Here is a 19958-nt window from a genome sequence, read left to right as displayed (position 1 = left end):
CAGAACATGGAGAAATCAAGGTTATACCGTCCAGAAGTTCTCAAAGAATTAATAAACATTAACAACAGATATGAACACAATAAGACATTTAAATTTCTTTGTTCTAGTTTTTATAATTTTCAAATATGTATTCTCTGAGGATCTCATATATGTATTGTTAATCCAAAAAAAAAGTGAGAAGACTACCCAACCAAAATCATCATGGCCAATTAAGTAGAACAAGCTATTAATTAAAGTAAGCTTTTTAAAATTCATGTACATGAGGGCTGCCTCCCCCTGAGGCAGTGGTCAAGAGGACAGCATTGGACGTGAGGGAGATAAGGCTTTTATAGTTCAGAGGTAGGGTATCCCGGCCAGCAGGCTGCGAACTGTGGTCCTGATAAACCTAGTGGAGAGGAATAAAGGAGACAAGACACACGAGGAATGGTAAGACAGGATTTCTGATCAAGCCGTCTCATTTATTCCCTCTCAGAGGCTGTTATATAGCAAATGAACAAAGCGGGGGAAAGAAGGGTGCCAGGAAACTCAGGTCTGCTAGATTTCAGGTCTGGAGAAATCCTAGCTGGTAAGTAAATACTGTGGGTCTGTGATTGTTGACTAACCAAGGAAAATGCTAACTGATTCAGGAGCCTGGTGCCTGCAGGTCTCTGTTAGGAGATAAGAGGCCAGGTTAATTTCCTAGACCCTGCAGAGGGGATAGAGGTAAATATTTTTAACTTGTGATCTTAAGATGGCTGTAAACAAAATGCAGATTTCAAAATACAGGTCTTTGTTTCCAGCAGTAGGGGATTTCCAAAGGGAGATTTGGTCAGCAAGGGGGATTTGGTCAGCGAAACTGGCAGGGTTACAGGAGCAGAATGTAAGCATGCATGCTAGTCAAGCTGGCCTCCTGAAACAGAGATGTGATTGCAAGGTACTCACAACAACAGGTAGCTATAACTTTTGAAACAAAGGGGGCATTGCAAAAACGATTAGAACAAATTTTTGAGACAAAGACATGATTGCTATTTCCTGGAACAGGCAGCACAGAAAGAGCCAATTGTTAAGGTTACAGGTGGGGCATAACCCAATCCTTGAGAAACACAGTTTTAATCATAAATAGTAATGAGCCTAACTTTTGTATTTACCCTATGGCATTTAAGCCTAAAATGGAGGCAGGCTAGTGTAGATTAAAAGGGTCAGGAAAAGAATGCCCTGACCCTGACTTGACCTCAATATGTGGGCCAAGGACTTGAAATCTTGCCAATCCTGAGTTTACCCCAAGATCAGGCCACAGAATTCCCAATCCCTGAGCACAAAATCCTACCAATCCCTGACCTCACCCCAAGCTCAGAACTTGAAATCCTACCAATCCCAACCCCAGAAATCTTCATCCTAGTAAGCTCTGCCCTCGAAACCCCTTTGTAAGTCCTGGATTCTGCTCAGTCGGCTGCTGCTAGCCTCCCTCCTGGGTTTTTACCTCCCAATATATCTCTTATACGACTTATACGAGGTTTGCTGTGCAGTGTGACACTTTTGCCAGAGCTGAGCTGTAACAGTTTAACTGAGGAAACTTTTCCCTAGCGGAGCAGATTGCAACCCTTGCACTGAGGGAACCTTTCCCCAGAGCAGAGCGTTTAACACTTCACAGTTCTTACAGCTAGTTCATCAGTATATAATGAAATATGGCCACATCCACCCAGTTTCCCCTTCCTGTTTAGAGAGCACACCAGAAAGGACTACTCAAACACAGTTAATAGTCAACTGAAAGTCTTTCTTTCAGCCAACTGGGACTACACTCAGATTGAAAGACCCCGGTAGGGACCTTCCCTCAGGTGGAGACACCCCCCCACCCCCCCACCCCCCCCCCACCCCGGACCCAAAGACCAGGCCGAGACCATGGGTCGGATGCAAACTGCAAGAGGTTTATTAGGTAGACACAGATACCTGTGGGCGGCAAAGTCTTTCGGAGGACTTGCACGCCTGCAGACTGGGAGGAGGTCTTTTTATAGGAAAGAGGGCAGCAAAAGCAAGTTTTACAGAAGCAGAAGCGTGGTTATCGGAATGAGACGGGGGGGGGGGGGGGGCATGAATGGTTTTTCCTCTCCCAGCATGGATGTCTGGCAGCAGACATCCTGTTCTTATCTTATAGATATCCTACTTTGCAGTCATCCTGCTTTGTAGATGTCCTATCTTATAGATATCCTGTTTTCCTCTCATGAGAGCAGGCTGGCTGCTGATCCTGAGAATCTTTCAAGCAAACAGGACGTTCTCCCGGGAGCCTGCTAGCTGCGGGTTCTGAGGAGGAGGTCTGTAGGGTCTTTCAAGATATTCAGGACCCAAGAATAGCACTGAGCGTCCAGAGCACAACCAAGGCAGAAACTAAGGTTTGGCATCTCACCCTGTAGCTACAGAGGGAGGGACAAACAAGCAATTTGACAGAAGCTAAGATATGCAGTTAACTGGAGTTTCTGTACAAGCAGGCAGCTTAACAGAAACTAAGAAAAGCAAGCTGTGGAATCTTGACCTCGGGTTTCTAGAACAGAGTTAGGTAATTTTCCTTAGGAGTTTCCATAAGGAGGTCAAATTCTAGTTAAATCCAAAATGGCCTCAACAAGAATACAAGATGGAGGAATCTTTACATTGGCTTCCCTGATACACTCTAACCACCCTACATTCCCCCAGTACGTCCTCCCTCCCAGGGTCATGTCTTTTTCTTTATTAACCCACAATGGCATTATGATTTTAAAAATAGGATTGTAAACTATTACCGGGATCCAGGATTAGGACAAGTTTATTCTAACTGGAGGTTTTATGAAGCCCATAGACTTGCTTCCATAGACAGCTGGGCATGGTAGATGACTAGAGAGAGGGACATCTTATGAGAGATCAGAACTCAGGATGGAGTCTAGAAGGATCACAACTGAGTGAACTTCCTTGCCCTGGTGTCCCACATACTTTCTCTTGAAACCTGCTTTCTACAAAAATAGTTGTACTTTTGTTTGAATGGTTTGGGCTTTGGATTCTGTTGTTTTTACAATGTTGTTGTTTTTGATTGTGAGCTTGTTGTTGTTGCTGCTGCTGTTTTATATAGGGAGAGGTAGAACTTCCTGGAACAAAGCATGTTCTCTACTCTGCATGGGAGGGGAATACAGCTTCCAACCATTCCAAAAATAATATTCTGCAGAACTGCATAGAGGAAGGGAGGCTTTTCCTTTTGTCTGGCAAATGTGGAGTTGCTATTACAGGAAAGCAGAAGATGGACCTTACGAAGGCCTATCCTTCATTTAGTCAATAAAAACATCCTCCCACCTTCTCCACCCACACTGAACAATCGATGGGAATGAAATTTTAGCCCACACAGACCAAAACTAGCAGAGCTCAAGCAAGAAAGATACTAGAGAAGGATTTGATAGAAAATCCTAATCTTATTTATTATGTTTCCCCTTCATAAAAGCATTTTATAAAAAGCATTTCACATTAAACAGAGATTAGTGGGCCGACCTTTTGCTTTCAAAACACAGAGTCAGACTTTGAAGACTCAGAAATGAAACAGAATATGAAATGTCTCAATGCCTTTAAGACCGGATACAAACAGAAATTATAATATTTCACATATTAAGTTAAATAACACATATTATTGAGACTAATTCCACTTTCATTTGTGTTTTGTTTAATGTTGCAGTTGGAATTTTTTAATTATGTAGATAGATCATATTATATTTCTAACAGATAACACTGTTGTAAGACATGCACCTTCTTTTTCTTTATTTTTTATTGCTTTATGAATAATATCATACAAAATTTCCACTTCCTCTCTACCTCCCATTTCCTTCCCACTTCCCTACTCACCCTCCTCCCTCCCCCTCCAGTCTTAAGAGAGGGCAGGGTACTCTGCCCTGTGGGAAGTCCAAGCCCCCCCCCTCCATCCAGGCCTAGGAAGGTGTGCATCCAAATAGACTAGGATCCCAAAAAGCCAGTACATGCAGTAGAGACAAATCCCAGTGCCATTATCATTGGCTTCTCAGTCTGCCCCAATTGTCAGCCACATTCAGAGGGTCCAGTTTGATCCAATGTTCGTTCAGTCCCAGTACAGCTAGCTTTGGTTAGCTCCTATTAGATCAGGCACACTGTCTCAGTTGGTGGACCAACCCCTCGTGGTCATGACTTCTTTGTTCATATTCTCCCTCCTTCTGCTTTTCAGCTGGAACTTGGGAACTCAGTCCAGTGCTCCAATGTGCATCTCTGTCTCTATCTCCATCCATCGCCAGACGAAGGTTCTATGTTGGTGGCACACGCCTTTAATCCCAGCACTCGGGAGGCAGAGGCAGGCAGATCTCTGTGAGTTCGAGGCCAGCCTGGTCTACAAAGGGAGTTTCAGGACAGGTTCCAAAGCTACAGAGAAACCCTGTCTCGAAAAAACCAAAAAAAAAAAAAAAAGATTGTCATCAATGTGACTATGGGACAAGGCCAGTTCAGGCACCCTCTCCTCTGCTGCCCAAAGACCTAGCTGGGGATATCCCCTTGGACTCCTGGGAGCCCCTCTAGAGCCAAGTCTCTTGCCAACCCCAAAATGGCTCCCTTAATTAAGATATCTTCTTCCCTGCTCCCATATCTGTCCTTCTTCCATCTCAACCATCCCACTTCCCCAAGCTCTCTCCAACCCTCCCCTTCTCCCTTCTCTCTCCCCCTTTTCCCTTCCCCCACCCCACTCCCATACTCCCAACTTTTGCCTGGCAATCTTGTGTGCTTCCAATTTCCAGAAGGATCTAGATATGTTTTTCTTTGGGTTCACCTTATTACTTCGCTGTTCTAGGACTGCGAGCTATAGGCTCAATGTCCTTTGTTTATGGCTGGAGTCCACTACTGAGTGAGTACATACCATATTCATATTTTGGGGTCTGGGTCATCTCACCCAGGACAGTGTTTTCTACTGCCACCCGTTTGGACATGCACCTTCTTTCAGCCTCATTTCCAGTTTGCTAAAAGGGAGTAAATAATGATTACCCTGTCTTATGTGAGGGCTAAAGCTATGCTTTAAGTTTAAATTACTGTGCTTAAGAGATCTACAAAGCAAAAATAATACCTCTAACCTGTAGGCCTCGCTTGCCCAAGGACAGATAACTTCCTGGAGTACGTGTGTGTGTGTGTGTGTGTGTGTGTGTGTGCTGTTGAAGCAGGATAACAAACCACATGTTTTCACTTCTATAAACAAGATTGCTTGCCCCAGCACAGGATGTGCTTAGTCACACACAGGCCCAGGGAACATAGGCAGAAAGTATGCTAGGATGTATGCATGCTCCTGATTAGACAAAGGCGGGAAGTACATAGCCTTGTGGGCTGCCTTTGTAAGCACCTGATTAATGCAGTTCAGTGGCATTCTTTGGGATTCCTTGGCGTAGACCTGGCCAGGGTCCTTTCTCATGACCAGCATTTAACAAAGCTCACTTCAAATTTGACTCTCACATCACATTAGGTCTTTTGTGTACATGGTGTGTATGTATGTATTCATATATGTGAAAGAGGGTTTGTTTGTGCTCTGGCATGATGTGGAGGTCAGATGACCACCAAGGATATTAGTCTTTGCTTTCTAAATTACCATTTGCTGCTAAGTAAGCCAAGCTAACAGGCTTTAAAGCTTCAGGGTTGCTTCTGTCTTCACCTCCCATATTCTTGTAGGAACATAGAAATTACAGTGCCCAGCTGTATTGGATTCTGAGAATTTGCTGTGAATGTGTTTCATTACCATTGGTTAATGAATAAAGCTGCTTTGGCCTATAACAGGGCAGAATAGAGCAAAGCAGGAATTCCAAGCAGAGATAGAGGAGAAAAGTAGGCAGAGTTAGAGGGATGCCATGTAGCTGCCAAAGGGAAAGACACCCTGGAACCTTATCAGTAAACCATGAGCCTCATGGTAAAATATAGAATAGAGATGGGTTAATTTAAGATGTAAGAGTTAGTTAATAAGAATCCTAAGCTAAGAGGCCAAGCAGTGTTTTAATTAATACAGTTTCTGTGTGATTATTTTGGGTCTGGGCAGCCAGGAAGCAGACAAGCAGCCTCCACCAACAATAATGAGTAGCTATTTAAAAAAAAAAAAAAATGGAACAGCTACATGGTATAGACATAACAATAGTTTTCTGAGTTACTATACAGAATGCAAGTAAAAGTTAGGTCTGAAGGAAAACCCAAGCACCCCAAAAGAGCAGGCCTAACGACTGGCTCAGCTTATGCTGGGTTGGAGGACTGCTAATGGGATGTTGAGCAATCATCAGGAACCTGAGCAAAGGGCTTCTGTCCTCCAGGAAAAGTCCCTTGCTTGTCTTCCCTCCTTTCCTGGATGAGGGCTCTGGCTCCCTGTTGACATGTCATGTACCTATGCTGCATACCAAAGCCCACACTAGACACCAGACTCCTCTTTTCTCTATTCACATGTACTTGTTAGACATTTCAAATTCCACACTAGCCTCCTGGTCCTTCTCACCTCCCACACTCCTCCTCCATGATGCTAACTCCAGGATGTTACAAGTTATCGGTCACTTCCAGTTCTCTACTCACCTGCACCTGCTAGTCTTGACGTTCTTTCTTAGCTATCTCTCTCTATTCTCACTTTTCTTCCTGCATTCTTTACTGACAAATAACCACAGCCATGTCCAGCCTGCTTCTTTTTCTCTATTCTCTAGACCAGATGCCTCTGGATATTCTCTCTCTCTCTCTTTCTCTCTCTTTCTCTTTCTCTCTCTCTCTCTCTCTCTCTCTCTCTCTCACACACACACACACACACACACACACACACACACATCCACAATAACTCCCCCACCACCTGTATAATGGAACAGCCATCTCAGTGGTTTCTTTACTACACTCTTGTTTACATTAACTATAAAGAAAAGTAATTCCTAATGCAAAAGCGAGAATGAATATAGAAATAACTTCAGCTATTCTACCACTGAATTCTAATGTGCCAAAAAAACCTAAGCAATGTGTTTATTTTGTATAAATTTGAAATTCTGAGCACATGAAGCCCTGTGACAGGCTTCCTAATAGATGAACCCCTATGAGAGCAAGATGTTACTCTGCAAGCAAGCTCAAGGGGTGGAGGAAGTGCCACTCTGTCCTCACAGGCAGACTGCTCTGGAGTCTAAGAGGCTGTGATGTGAACATCCACATAACTGGTGATACTATCTGGCATCGGAAGTCAACAGCAATATTATCAAGATGGAGGGTTTGTGATCACTGCTGAGAGTCAAAGCATCAGCAATTTCTCTCACTACAATCTAGATATAAAATCTGTGCCTAAGTAAGAAGGATCTGATGACATTTCTGGAACAGAAATTGCTTCCTATATTTAACTTTTCCTGCAACTGAACTTGACTTTCCAGGAACTACAAGATTAGGGATAGGAAAAGAAACAAAGTCTGTAAGAGGAGAGCAAGACAAGCTACATTTGAAGCAAAGGTGCCTTAGGAATCTCTCTACCAGCTACTGTGAAGTTAGCCCACTGCGCATAATTTCAAGGAAGCAATTTTTTTAAAATAGTTTTGAAACCTCTTAATTGACACCTAAAAATAGAACATTCTACTGGGGTACAGTATGGTATTTAAGTACATGTGTTCAATATGCAATTGGCATAGCTACCACCTCAGGCATTTATCACTTCTCTACATTGTTAACACTCAAATATACTATATACTACCCATACTGACATATATAAGCAATTGTTGTCAACTATATAACTGGCTTCAAAATGTTAGAACTAATTTCCTATTATTCAGTGCAATCTGTTATGGTTTTTGGTCCCTGGTCCCTTTAAGAGGCAAGCCAAGCCCACTTCCAGCAACCCCTGACCTCTCGTTGCCATCTTGGATTTCTCTCTGTCCCCTCTTGGAGCACTTGTCTCCCTGTTTCCCCCCTTCTTATGTCTCTTTCTCCTCTCTCTCTTTCTCTCTCTCTGCCCCCCCCATTCACCCTTTCCCCTCCATAACCCCCTGAATAAATATTCAATATGTTGTGTCTGTCCATTTCTCTGTCTCCTGTCCGCCCCCTCCCTGCCTCAAGCCGCTTTGGGGTTTGGCGCCAGGGACCCGGAGCATTTCCGCCGCTAGCTGCTCGGGACCCGCCCACCTCTAGGCTGCTCTGTGGGGGACCTGCTAGCATTTTTAAAAAATCATAAAGCTATCTGTTAATTATTCTCTCTATATAAAGGGGCAAATTTAAAGTTCTCAAAGAGAGCCACCATGGAAAACAGGGCACCCAAGTCAATAAACTGTATCTATCACATATCATAAATTGGTGTTGACAGTTCACATTCTGAAAACATTGAAACTATTATAGTTCCCCCAAACACATCAAGCCTCAGTGTTTGCATTTCTCCTCCACAACATGCTTAGTCCATGTTCTCCCTCAGTCATTCAGGAATAATTGAGTAACACCTCCTTTAAGTATTATTCTCTCTTGACACACTCTAAGACTCTCCAGCCTATATTATAAAAGTAAGCCCTTCTATTGGAATTGTCTGTGTTTAGAGGTGGCTTTCCATCTGACTAAACTCTCCTAACCCAGCTCAATGTGTTGAAGGCAAACTCTGTAGCTTGCTTGTATGTCCAGATTGGGGGTGGGGGCAGGGAGGACCTCTATCGGATGGTATAATTTGCCTTTCTCTATCTCTTTTTATACTAGTCCTCCAGATTGACATGCAACAGAATAAACTAGCTATCAACATCCTCTTTTCTTTAGGATCTGTGTGAGGAATGAAGGCATATGGGTCTCTCTGTTATGTAGGTGGAGGGCACTGACTCCTTGGCCTGCAGTTTCCTGGGGCTATCAGTAACTGAAGGGCAGAATGCATTAGCACAGTAATGTGAATGACCTCAGACACAATCTCTAAATAACTCTATGGCTGTTACGAAGCATCATTTTGTCTTTAGTCACTAGACCCTACCTCTGTGTCAACCAATTTCAAATAAACTAGAAGAAGAAAATAATTGTTTATTAGTCTCCTAAAATACTTACATAGTCCCTGGATATTTAATAAATAATTAGGTCACAATCCAATGCCAGAGCTAAATTTTTAAAATAGCTAACCCAGTAAAACCATAAACTGCTTGAAGCTGAATACTTCAAAATGCAGGGGATATAGATGTCACAAGTAACAACAGGCTTTATTGCTAATTCATTCTTTTCCCTGTTGATTTCCCCTCCTTATACAGATAATATGCTAATGTCTTTGGTTTTCCTGATTTAACACACAATAGTAGACATGTTTCTTTAATGAATGATTAACAGCCTATACACATTGACAGGCACATCCTGGAAAGACAGCAGAGATAAATGCTGAAAGGTTTCCCTACACCGGCCAGACACGGAGATCAAGTAAATCATAATTTATGTAACACCGAACACACAAACAAGAAGCAAGCCATGAAAGCAGCTCCTGACTGGCCTTAACAGCAGCAGTGATAGGAGGACTTTGAACTGCAAAGCCCTAAATGTAAGTGCGTTGTTCCTAGCAGAGACACTGCATCAGCAGTAAAGATGTGGATTCTGCGCATTGGAGTGGATGCTCACAGCCTCCCAAGCTTCAGTGCTCCTTTATAAAAGGAAGCTAATAAAACAGCCCGCTTTGCAGAACTCGACTCATGTGAAGACAGTGGTTCATCTTGCCACACAGGAAGTGTGAGACATCGTACTGGGGCTAAAGCAGCAACAGCAGGAATAGAAACATTGGGAGCTTAATTTGAACATTCACACACAGAAGAAAGAGAGGGCAGCATGGCTTTTAAAAGACTGCAGGGAAGGAGACTGATAATTTAATGATCTCTTGATGAGCTAAGCCGAAAATTTGTTATCTTTTGCTCTAGTCACTGTTCCAGCGAGCCCATCAGACACACCATCGATAGCAAATTGAAAGGCTTTATCTGAGCTCTCTGGGACTACACGCAGGTATTCAGGACCCATGTGTAAAAGAACAAAGGATTTTTGAAGGCATCTCACTCGACAGCTGCAGGAATTGGGGAGAGGGGCGCTTCACAAAAGCAAGCAGTTTAATGGAAGTAAAGCTAAGCTGGCAGGGCCATCTAGACCTCAGGTTCTTCAGGTTGGGTTATTTTCCATGGGCTTCTCATCAAAAAAAAATCAAATTCTAGTCAAATTAGAAATGGACTTTCAGCAAGATGGAGAAACCTCTGCACTGAATTATCCTGTCACATTCCCTGCTAGTTCTATGGGCATGAGTCAGTCAAATGATTGGCTTTTCCTGTTTGGGGGAGTCACAGCTGGTCCTGAGGACCAATAGCTTAACTAAGTTTATTCTCTTTTTGAACAATTGGCAGTGCAGTTGGGGATTCAGAGTCCCACCAAAAGCCTTATCAGGATAAGAGTCAACAGTCCAGATGATGACAATAAGGCAGTCAGCCATGAGGACCAGAGAAACAGAAACTGATACCAATTATCTAATCTATGTCTCCTTTCTTCCCTTTCTTTGGGAGCATAGGCCCCAGCCCCTCGCATCTATCCCAGCTCCCAGGCCTGGTCTGGACTCCAAATCCCAGCAGGCAGGTCCTGACCCCTCCCTGGGGATGGAGTCAGGACCACTCCCCAGGGTGTTTAAGTGATCTCCTGAAAGAGGAACACATGGTCTCCCTTTCTTCCTCCCTGGGGTTGCAGGTTTTTTTTTTTTTTTTTTTTTTTTTTTTGGTTCCCAGTTTCCCCCTCGGGGCCACCCTAGAGCGCAGATCTCCCATTAAACCTGGATATTTCTTAATTTGGCTTGTTTTGATTTGGCTTGATTGGGAATTTTTGCATCGGCAGGGAGCTCACGTTAGAAAATATTCCTAACACTGACTGCATCAAGGTTTTCCCTAATTGTCCCAAGTGGTTGGCATAGAAACAACAGGTTTCTCCTAAAACCTTACATTTTATCCTCCTCGAGTCATCAAGAGAAGACCTATGCCTCTTTGGTTTTATAGACTTGTTTTTCTAGTCTTGATATGGAGTCTATTAATGTCCCTAAGTCTTGGCCCACTCGTTTACAAATTCTCTAAAGTTTTGATCACCATGTGTGAAGGCTGATGGTCCTATGGCTATTGCCCCAGCAATACGAGCTCCAATGAGGAGTGGAACGAGGATAAGGGTGGTCGTTTTTTCCAGTTTTAGCCTGAAAGTCCATGTTAAAGTGAGCTTTCCCTCTGTCCCTGCCATGTTAGTATACCTGTGCAGGATGATCACTAGGACACAGAAGAGGGACTGATTGCTTTGAAAGGCTTCAAAAGAGGCAGTTGAAGCATGTGCACATGCTCACCAAGTAGTCTCAAAGGTCATCAAGTATCAGTCAATAGGAAGAACTGGGCTGGAGAGTGGAATACTGAGCATCCAAGTGAAGTGAGACCTCTGGATCAAAATTCCTGGAATCCAGGCAAGTTCCAGCTCAATGTAGGTCCCCAGTGTGAGCTTAGGCTGTTCCCAAGTACAGTTGTTTTTACTTGCCATGGACTGATTTTTCTGATTGACTCCTAACCCTATATGGTAAGAGGGTCAAGGTTCAGGCACAGCCAGCAATCCTGACAAATTCCTGACTAGGAGTAGTTCAGAAAATGGAGAACCTGCCAAGAGTAGAGAATATAGAATGATTCCCAGGCCTCGCACCTGTAGAAGGAGCAACTGGCTGCGTTCCTGCTGCCCCGGCTCCTGGCTGCCTGGCTAGCTTTACCCTAAATAATTACACAGAAACTGTATTCTTTTAAACACTGCTTGACCCATTAGCTCTAGCCTCTCACTGGCTAACTCTCACATCTTGATTAACCCATTTCTAATGAGTGTAGCACCATGAGGTGGTGTCTTACCGAAAATATTCTTAACCTGCTTCCATCTTGGAGTGGAGCGCTATAGCAACTGACCTCACTGCCTTCTTCCCAGCATCCTGTTCTGTTTACTCCGCCTACCTAATTTTCTGTCTTATTAAAGGGCCAAGGCAGTTTCTTTATTTTACCAATGAAATCAACACAAAACAGAAGACTCTCCCATATTACGTACCAGTGGGAACTATATACTATTTTTGTTTTATTCTGGTTTGGATGCTGGTTGGGGCCAATATCTCATGGGAGGGAGTGTTGGTTGGGTTTGGGTCTTTTCCCTCAGGATCGATAGGAGGTTTATGATGGCACTCTATAGATCTGAGGGCTCAGGAAGTTTATCTCCTAAGTCTATTTTATTAGCATAATAGAGTCTTATTTCCCAGTTTCTTCTAGTGTCTCATGGAACATAGCCATTTCTTTGCTGTCTCTGATAGCATAGTGGCCCATTCATGGGGGCATGCATGGAACTGGATTCTCTCTCTCTCTCTCTCTCTCTCTCTCTCTCTCTCTCTCTCTTTCTCTCCCTTTCTCTCTCTTTCTCAAGATAGGTCCCCACAACCACCCCATCTACTGTTTAACAAAACTCCAAAAGTGGGCTACAGCAAAGGTCTATAACCAGATTGACTGTCATTTTACCTATATCTGCTATTCTTAATCCACAAGTCCAGATAGGGTTTCTGAGGGTTGTAGGTTCTCATCCTCACACAGAGAGAAAGGAAAAGGGTGACATATTTCTGGATTAATTCTTTCAAATCTGACCTGTGTTTAAGGGGTCTAAAGACTGAGTACAGTACAGTCCATCTGTCATTGCCCTCAGTGTCCTTCTTTGATTGGAAGTGATGAATCCAGGTAGTGACACCAGTCACTTTCAAAGCAAATGTGACAATGAGAATAACTAGGTAAGGTCCCTTCTAGGCAGGATCTAGAGAATGTGTAGGGATTCTTTATCTAAACAAAGTCTACTGACTGGAACTGATGGGTGGATTCTAATGTAAGAGATAGCAGATTCCATTGACAGTCTGGTCAATGGCCTGGCAAATTTTTTAACAAGGGAGTGATTAGATATTGTTGTCTGAGGGGGAAAATCAGTGTTTAAGGAGGATGGGAGATAGTCCCCCCAAACATAACTTTAAAAGGAGTCAGCCCCTCCTGGTATGGAGTACTTCAGGCCCTGAGAGGGGCAAAGGAGAGGAGGTTGGTCCAATTTTGTCACTTTCCAGGACTAATTTGGTCAGTCTCCTTAAGAATTCTGTGTCCTCTCTTGAGCACTGTGGCCTGTAATACAACATTAATTTCCAATTAATCTTTAATACCATTGTCAGATTTTGAGATAGTTTGGTCATAAAGCTGGGACATTTGTAGGACCCCCAAAGCTAGGAATAATCTATACCTGGAAATTATTTCCTGAAGAAGTTTCTTAATAACTACAGGAGCAGTGTCTATCTGAGGTGTATATGTGTGGGGGTTCTACCCATTCTGAGGTGTCTACAAATAATAATGACAGCCAAAATCCGTAAAATCAGTAGGCCTGATTTTAGTAAAACTAGACTCCAGATGTTCCCAAGGCCCATTTCCTCCAGCTCTGATCTGTTGCACACACTTCTTTCCCCTTTGAGGTTTACTTGAGCATGGGAGGCACATCTGAAAAAGTGGTATCTTTAACCAGTCTTTCCAAATTTGGAACATCATACCTGGGCCTGAGCTCAGCAGTTTTTGTGTGGCCTCAGTTGTATGATTTTTTTTTAAATGTTTGCAGGTCCCGAGCAGCTGGCTGCGGGTCCCAGTCCCCAGTCCTGAGCAGCTGGCAGTGGGAAATGCTGGTGGGTCCCCAGCTACAGTAGGCAGGCAGGCCCACAGAGCAGCCAGTCCCAGGCAGAGACGGCTACCAGTCCCAAGAAGCTCACGGTGGGTCCCGGGTGTCCAGAGCAGCTGGGGAGGGCCCAGCCATGCGGCACTGGGCTGGTCCCAGCAAGCTGGCAGATGTGAGCAGGCGGCGGGTGTGAGCAGGCACATGGGCAGACATATTGTACGTGGGTAGAAGGCACATGGGCAGACATATTGTACAGAATAGAATTGAATATTTATTACTTAAAGGAGGGGGAAAGAAAGGAGAGAGAGAGAGAGAGAGAGAGAGAGAGAGAGAGAGAGAGAGAGAGAGAAGAGAGAAGAGAGAAGAGAGAAGAGAAAGGAGAGAGACAGAGAAGGGCCCAAGAGAAAGACACATCCATGCATGCACCAAGAAGGGACAGACAGAATCTAAGATGGCGAGGGGGAGTGAGGGGTGAGGGCAAGGGTTGCCGGGAGTGGGCGTGTCTTGTCTCTTAAAGAGATGAAAACCATAACACTCAGTGCTTGGTTGGTGGAGATCTATATGCAGTCCCATTCCCAGACTACAGCAGCTTCAATCGTCCTTATTCACCCTGTATGACTAGTTCTTGCTTTGCCCTAGCAATCCCGCCTGGTGTGTATTCCAGATGATCTGGTAAGCTAGGCTCTGTCAGGGTTACGAAGAGGCCATAGTGGCTCTGGGGCCACCTCCCAGACAACCAAGTCAGCCAATCTGTTGCCTTTTATTTCTGGGAAATTGACTTTTTTTATCCTTTGGAACAAATAATGGCTAACCTCTTAGGTAAAAAGATGGTTTACAGTAGAACTAAGATTTCTTCTTTTTTCTTTTATTTCTTTTCCTGCTGAGGTCAGTGGTCCTCTTTCCCATGGATGTGGTCATAGTGAAAGCGCATCTGCTATCAGTGTATATGGAGATAACCTTGTCTTTCCCTCAGCAGAGTGCTTAAGTCAAAGCTAAGAGCACAGCTCCTTGAGCTAAGATTGCCCTGCTTAAATAATATACCTAGATAGTGTTACCATCCAGGAAAACACAACCTGGTCCGGCCCCTTGAGGACCTGGTCGAGGCAGAGTGGTCTTCCCTACACACATAGTGGGTAATACCCTGACTCTGTATGCAAGTGTAAAGGTTCCTTTAAGAGACAAACTCCACTCACTCCAGCTCTCTTTCTGCCACTGCCATTTCTCTGAGGAGGCAGGTCTGTGATTCTCTCCCACTCCCTCTCTCCCCTTCTCTTCTGTCTCCCCTCCCTCCTCCCTTCCCCAGTAAACTTCCTTCCCCTGTAGCTCTGTCTGATGGCATGTTTGTTCCCCGCCATGGCATCTGTGGTCCCACCTCACATCACTTATTATTACAGATAGTCCTCTCTTGGGTCACCAGCCATGTCCCTGAATACCCAATCTTGTCTTGGATGAAACTGCTCCCATTTGTGAATAATATCTTATATGGTGTTGCAAACCGGTTGTCAATCAGATCAGGCCTGATAGACCTGGCAGGAGACTACAGGGTGGAGGGCTAATATCTTATGGAACTGAATCCAGAATACAGGATTGATTTGAAAGCAGTATTGGGTTACTCAGGTATCATCCATCCATGCATCCCTCAAGAGCACCTCAACAGAATGTGGGGTTATCAGAAACAGTTCTTACCCTAAAGTAAGTCAGCTGTCTTTTACCACTAGGGAAGTGACAGCTAGCTATAGCCCTTATACATGCCAGCCATCTAGCTATGACTGGATAAAGACTCTTTGACAGATAATCCATTGGTCCTTTCCAGGGTCCCAGGGCTTGCATAAGGACTTCCTTAGCAATAACCTCTAGCCTCATCCATATACAAGGTAGAATGGCTTAGCAGTATATGGAAGAGCCAGGACTGGGGCAGATACCAGGGCCTTTTTGAGGTTCCAAAGGTCCTCTGCTCAGTCAATTCCAAAGGCTGTGTACCCCTAGTGCTAACATAGAGAAGCCTAGATATCTCATCAAATCCCGTTATTCATAGCTGTCAGTATCCAACCTCCCCCCAGGAATTCTTGTACCTCTCTTTTCAATGTGGGAATGGGGACTCATAGGACTGCTGAAATACAGTTGGAAAGGACAGCTGCTTTCCTTCCTCTGGGTTGTAGTCTATGTATGTGACCTGAGGGATGCACAGCTGAGCCTTTAGCCGAAACTCTGTGCCCCAGGGCTAACAGGGTTTCTAAAAGGCCTTCTGTTGCTGACCTACATTCATCTTCAGTGGTTGAAGCTATGTGGAGATCATCTACATACTGGACCAAGGTGCTTTGTGGATATTTTTGTATAAGTTTCACCAGATCCACACTCAGGACTTCATCAAACAATGTTGATGAGTTTTTGAACATTTGTGGCAAAAGAGATTGGTATAACAACTGTCTGAGTCAGTCTATTCAAAGGCAAATAGGGGGTGGCTGATCAGAGCCAGTGAGAGGCAGAAGAAAGCATTCTTTAGATCTAGGAGCATGTAGGCAACAAGCTTACGAGGATGTAAGGGTCCATCACTAAGGGGTGGATCATTTCTAACTGTTGACTTCTTTAAATCCTGTACCAGTTGGAAGGCTCAACTGTCGACAAGGCAGGCTTCTGGACAAGAGGCAAAGAAGTAGAGCATTCCATGGGTAGTGTCAGGGGACAGGAATTTCTGCCTCCTTCAGTCAGTCAGTGTGCTTGACAATTGATCCCTCGGTTTGCCTCCTGGCACATGAGGTATTATCTAACCCATATCCATCTTGTAGAATTTAAAAGCTGAGGTATGATGGGTGGCCAGCATACTGCTTAGCCTAGTGGGTTCCCCTTAACTCAAGCATTAGGATACCTTGCTTTTAGTCCCTGCAGGGAGCCTGTTATGCTCATCACTTTGGGAGACTAGCTGCGCCCACTCCCTCCCCCATCTGCTGAGGCAGGCTGAACTTCAGCTTCTGGCCTGAGCTCCCGCTCTTTTCTGTCTTCCTCTGGGAGAGGCAGCTTCACTTCTGCCTCTCTCCCCACTTCTTCACTCCCCCCCCCTTTTCTCTCTCTCTGTCCTCTTCTTCTCCCACCTACTCCACTAAGTAATAAATATCCAATTCTATTCTATATGATATGTCTGTCCACGTGCCTCCTACCTGCTGCCTGTTCACACTGCCGGGTTCGCTGGGACCAGCCTGCCACATGTCTCCCTGCCTGGGACCAGCTGCCGCTCAGGGACTGGCAGCTGTCTCTGCCTGGGACTGGCTGCTGTCAGGACCCACTGGCTGCCACCACGTGGCCCACTACCACCACTTGGAAACCTACAGCATTTCTGCTGCCTACTGCTACTGGGGATCTTGCAGCATTTTTAAAAAATGATAACATAGCCTGAGGGTTGCTCTTCCTTCATGTGGCTGAGTCTTCAGAAAGAGGTCACCTGTCAGTGACCAGAAATATTGGTAAGGACTTGGCCTGAGTCCAGGTTTAGTGTAGCTGAGTTCCCCCAAAAGAGATGGTGGCTCTGATTTTTTGCTGTAAGTCCCTTTCAATCAATAGGTATGGACAGCTCAGCATCACCAGAAAAGAATGAGTCCCAGTAACTTACCCTAGCTCTACAGCCCAGTAGGCTGTCATGGAAAGCAGGCATTTTTTCTTGTTGCTTCTTAGACTGCCATTTCCTGGGGGTAAGTGGACCAGGGAGTTCAGTCAAGACAGAGTGGTCTCTGGCGGTGTCTATTAAAAAGTTCATGGGTTTGCCCCCTATTCTTGCTGTCAACCTGTGCTCCCCAGGGCTAATTCATCCCTGGCCTGCTCAATTTTCTGATAAATGAATGATGGGGCAGCTCTTTCTCTCTTTTTCTTTCTGTCTGGACATTTATTGTTCCAGTGACCCTTCTGCCTACAATAGGCACATCAGTTCTCTCCAGACATTTTCTTTCTTCTTCCCCTAGTCTATTTCCCCTATTTCTGCTTGTCTGTTTCCTTAAAGGCAACAATCACTGCATGGAGGAATTTCTTCCCCTGACTGTCTTCAGCTGAATCTTGGCTGTTGTAAATTCTCTGAGCAATTTCCAAAAGGTGAGACCTATTCATCACTTCAAATCCCCCTAATTTCTGTAGCTTTTGCCTTATATCTGGGACCAAGTACGTGACAAAGGCAATATTAATGAGTCGCTGTTTTTCAGAGGCATCTGGGTCTATGGGGACCAGTATCCAGTATGCTTCACACGTCCTTTCCAGAAACCCAGTGGGAGATTCTTTGGGTCTTTGAATAATCTGACTTACCTTGAGGAGTTGGTGGGTTTCCTGGCTGCCACTTTTAACCCTGGAAAACGCTTGGTGAAAGGTATCCATTGTCCTCTCACGTGCATTGGCACTAGGATCCCAACTGGGATTACTGTGCCAGAAGCAAAGTAGTTGCCAGAAGCAAAGACCTGTATTTTGAGATCTGTATTTTTGTTTACAGCCATCTTAAGTTCACAAGTAAGATATTCCCCTTTGCAGGCAAGTTCCAGACCTAGGACATTAGCCTAGTGAGAGCTGCAAGCACCAGGCTTTTAGAAAACATTAGCATTTTCCTTTGTTAGTCAACAATCACAGACCCTCAGTATTTACTTATCAGCTAGAGATGTCTCCAGGCCTGAATTCCAACAGACCTGACATATCTCCTTTCCCCCTTGCCCATTTGCTATATAACAGCTTCTGAGGAAATAATAAATGGCAGTTTGATCAGAAATATTGTCTTGCCATCATTCTTCTCCCCTAGGTTTATCAGGGAACACCTTTCACATCCTGCTGGCTGGGATAAGTAGTGGCCTGCAACCTGGCCCCAGAGCCAACTTCTTACTTTCCATCTGGAGTTGGCCTTACTCATTGGCCATAAACAAGGTGGCCAGGAGTGGCTGGCAATCATCCCAAAACAGCAGGTGTGTATAGAAGACAGTTTCCAACAGGCTGATAAGGGTCTGTAGATACTCCAAAAAAGGGGGGAGGGAATGGTGGTGGGAGGTCTTCCAATTATATAAATAACACTGGAGAAAGTTATTAAAACTGCTGCAAGATCCCCGGTGGCAGTAGGCAGGCAGGGGGCCCACAGAACAGCTAGTCCCAGGCAGAGATGGCTGCCAGTTCCTGAGTTGTGGCTCCCTGACCAGGAGAGTTGCCGGCCATGTGCTGGTCCTGGCGGGCTGGTCTCAGTGAGCCCGGGAATGTGAGCAGGCAGTGGGTAGAAGGCACATGGGCAGGCACATCATACAGAATAGAATTGGATATTTATTGCTTAGAGGAGCAAGAGAGTGGGGGAAGAAGAAGAGAAAGGAGAGAGACAGAGAAGGGAACGAGAGGGAAAGAAGCGTGCGTGCCAGAAGCGACGGTTAGAATCAAGATGGTGAGAGGAGGGCAGGGGTCGCCAAGAATGAGCATGACTTGTCTCTTAAAGAGATGAAAACCATAAGAAAAGTAGCATCTACTATAAATAGGCGTAGTGGGATCAGGGGACTGTGGGAGCTGCCATGATAAGCCAAGGATGGGCAGGCCACCCAAAGGAAATTCTTTACTTCCAACCATTATCCCCTGCTTGAGTAGGACTCAGCCATCAATAAGTTTAATAGAGGCCTGAGTCTCAGTAGTTTATTCTGAAGCAATACTTGGTTGCAGGAATGGCCACAAACTGAGATTACCCAGGCACCACCCCAAAACAGATCATCCAAAGGAAATGCCCAGCATTCCAACTGCTGTAGATAGGATCACCTGCCAGCACACTCTCACCAGAACACCCCTAGACAAATGTCAGCCAATTGGGGATCCTGAACCTCAGAAACCCCTCATCCTCACCTTTACTACTATAAAAACTCAATTCTAAGTGAGCTTGGGGCTCTCCGTTTATTCCAATATGTTGGACATGTGGGGAGACTGAGTTTGCAAACTTGCATGAAATAAAGGCTCTTAGCTTTTACATACGGGACTTGGTCTCCTTGTTGGCTTTTTGGGGGAGTTCACTGATTTGGGCATAACAGGGACATCATTCCCCCCCTGCTTCTTTGTCTTGTCTGTAACTGGGTCCTGGTGTTTTCCTCAAGGAGAAAACAGAAGATGGTCCCACAGCTTCAGAAAAATCCTATCTGGCTTCCCCATTAGCAGAGCTGCTCTGCATGTCCAGGGGAGAAAAAGGACCAGGTGTAGAAGAGAGAGCCCCCTGACCTCTTCTCTGGGAAGAACATTTTCCTCTGGTCTTTTTCCCATTCTCATCATTCCAGTTGGAACATGAGGAGGCAGAATGTCCATCTCTTCGTTTTAGCAGGGAGAACCTGTGGTTCTTT

The sequence above is a fragment of the Chionomys nivalis genome, chromosome 26, assembly GCF_950005125.1.
Source record: "Chionomys nivalis chromosome 26, mChiNiv1.1, whole genome shotgun sequence".
Classification (NCBI taxonomy): domain Eukaryota; kingdom Metazoa; phylum Chordata; class Mammalia; order Rodentia; family Cricetidae; genus Chionomys; species Chionomys nivalis.
This window is presented reverse-complemented; position numbering follows the sequence as displayed.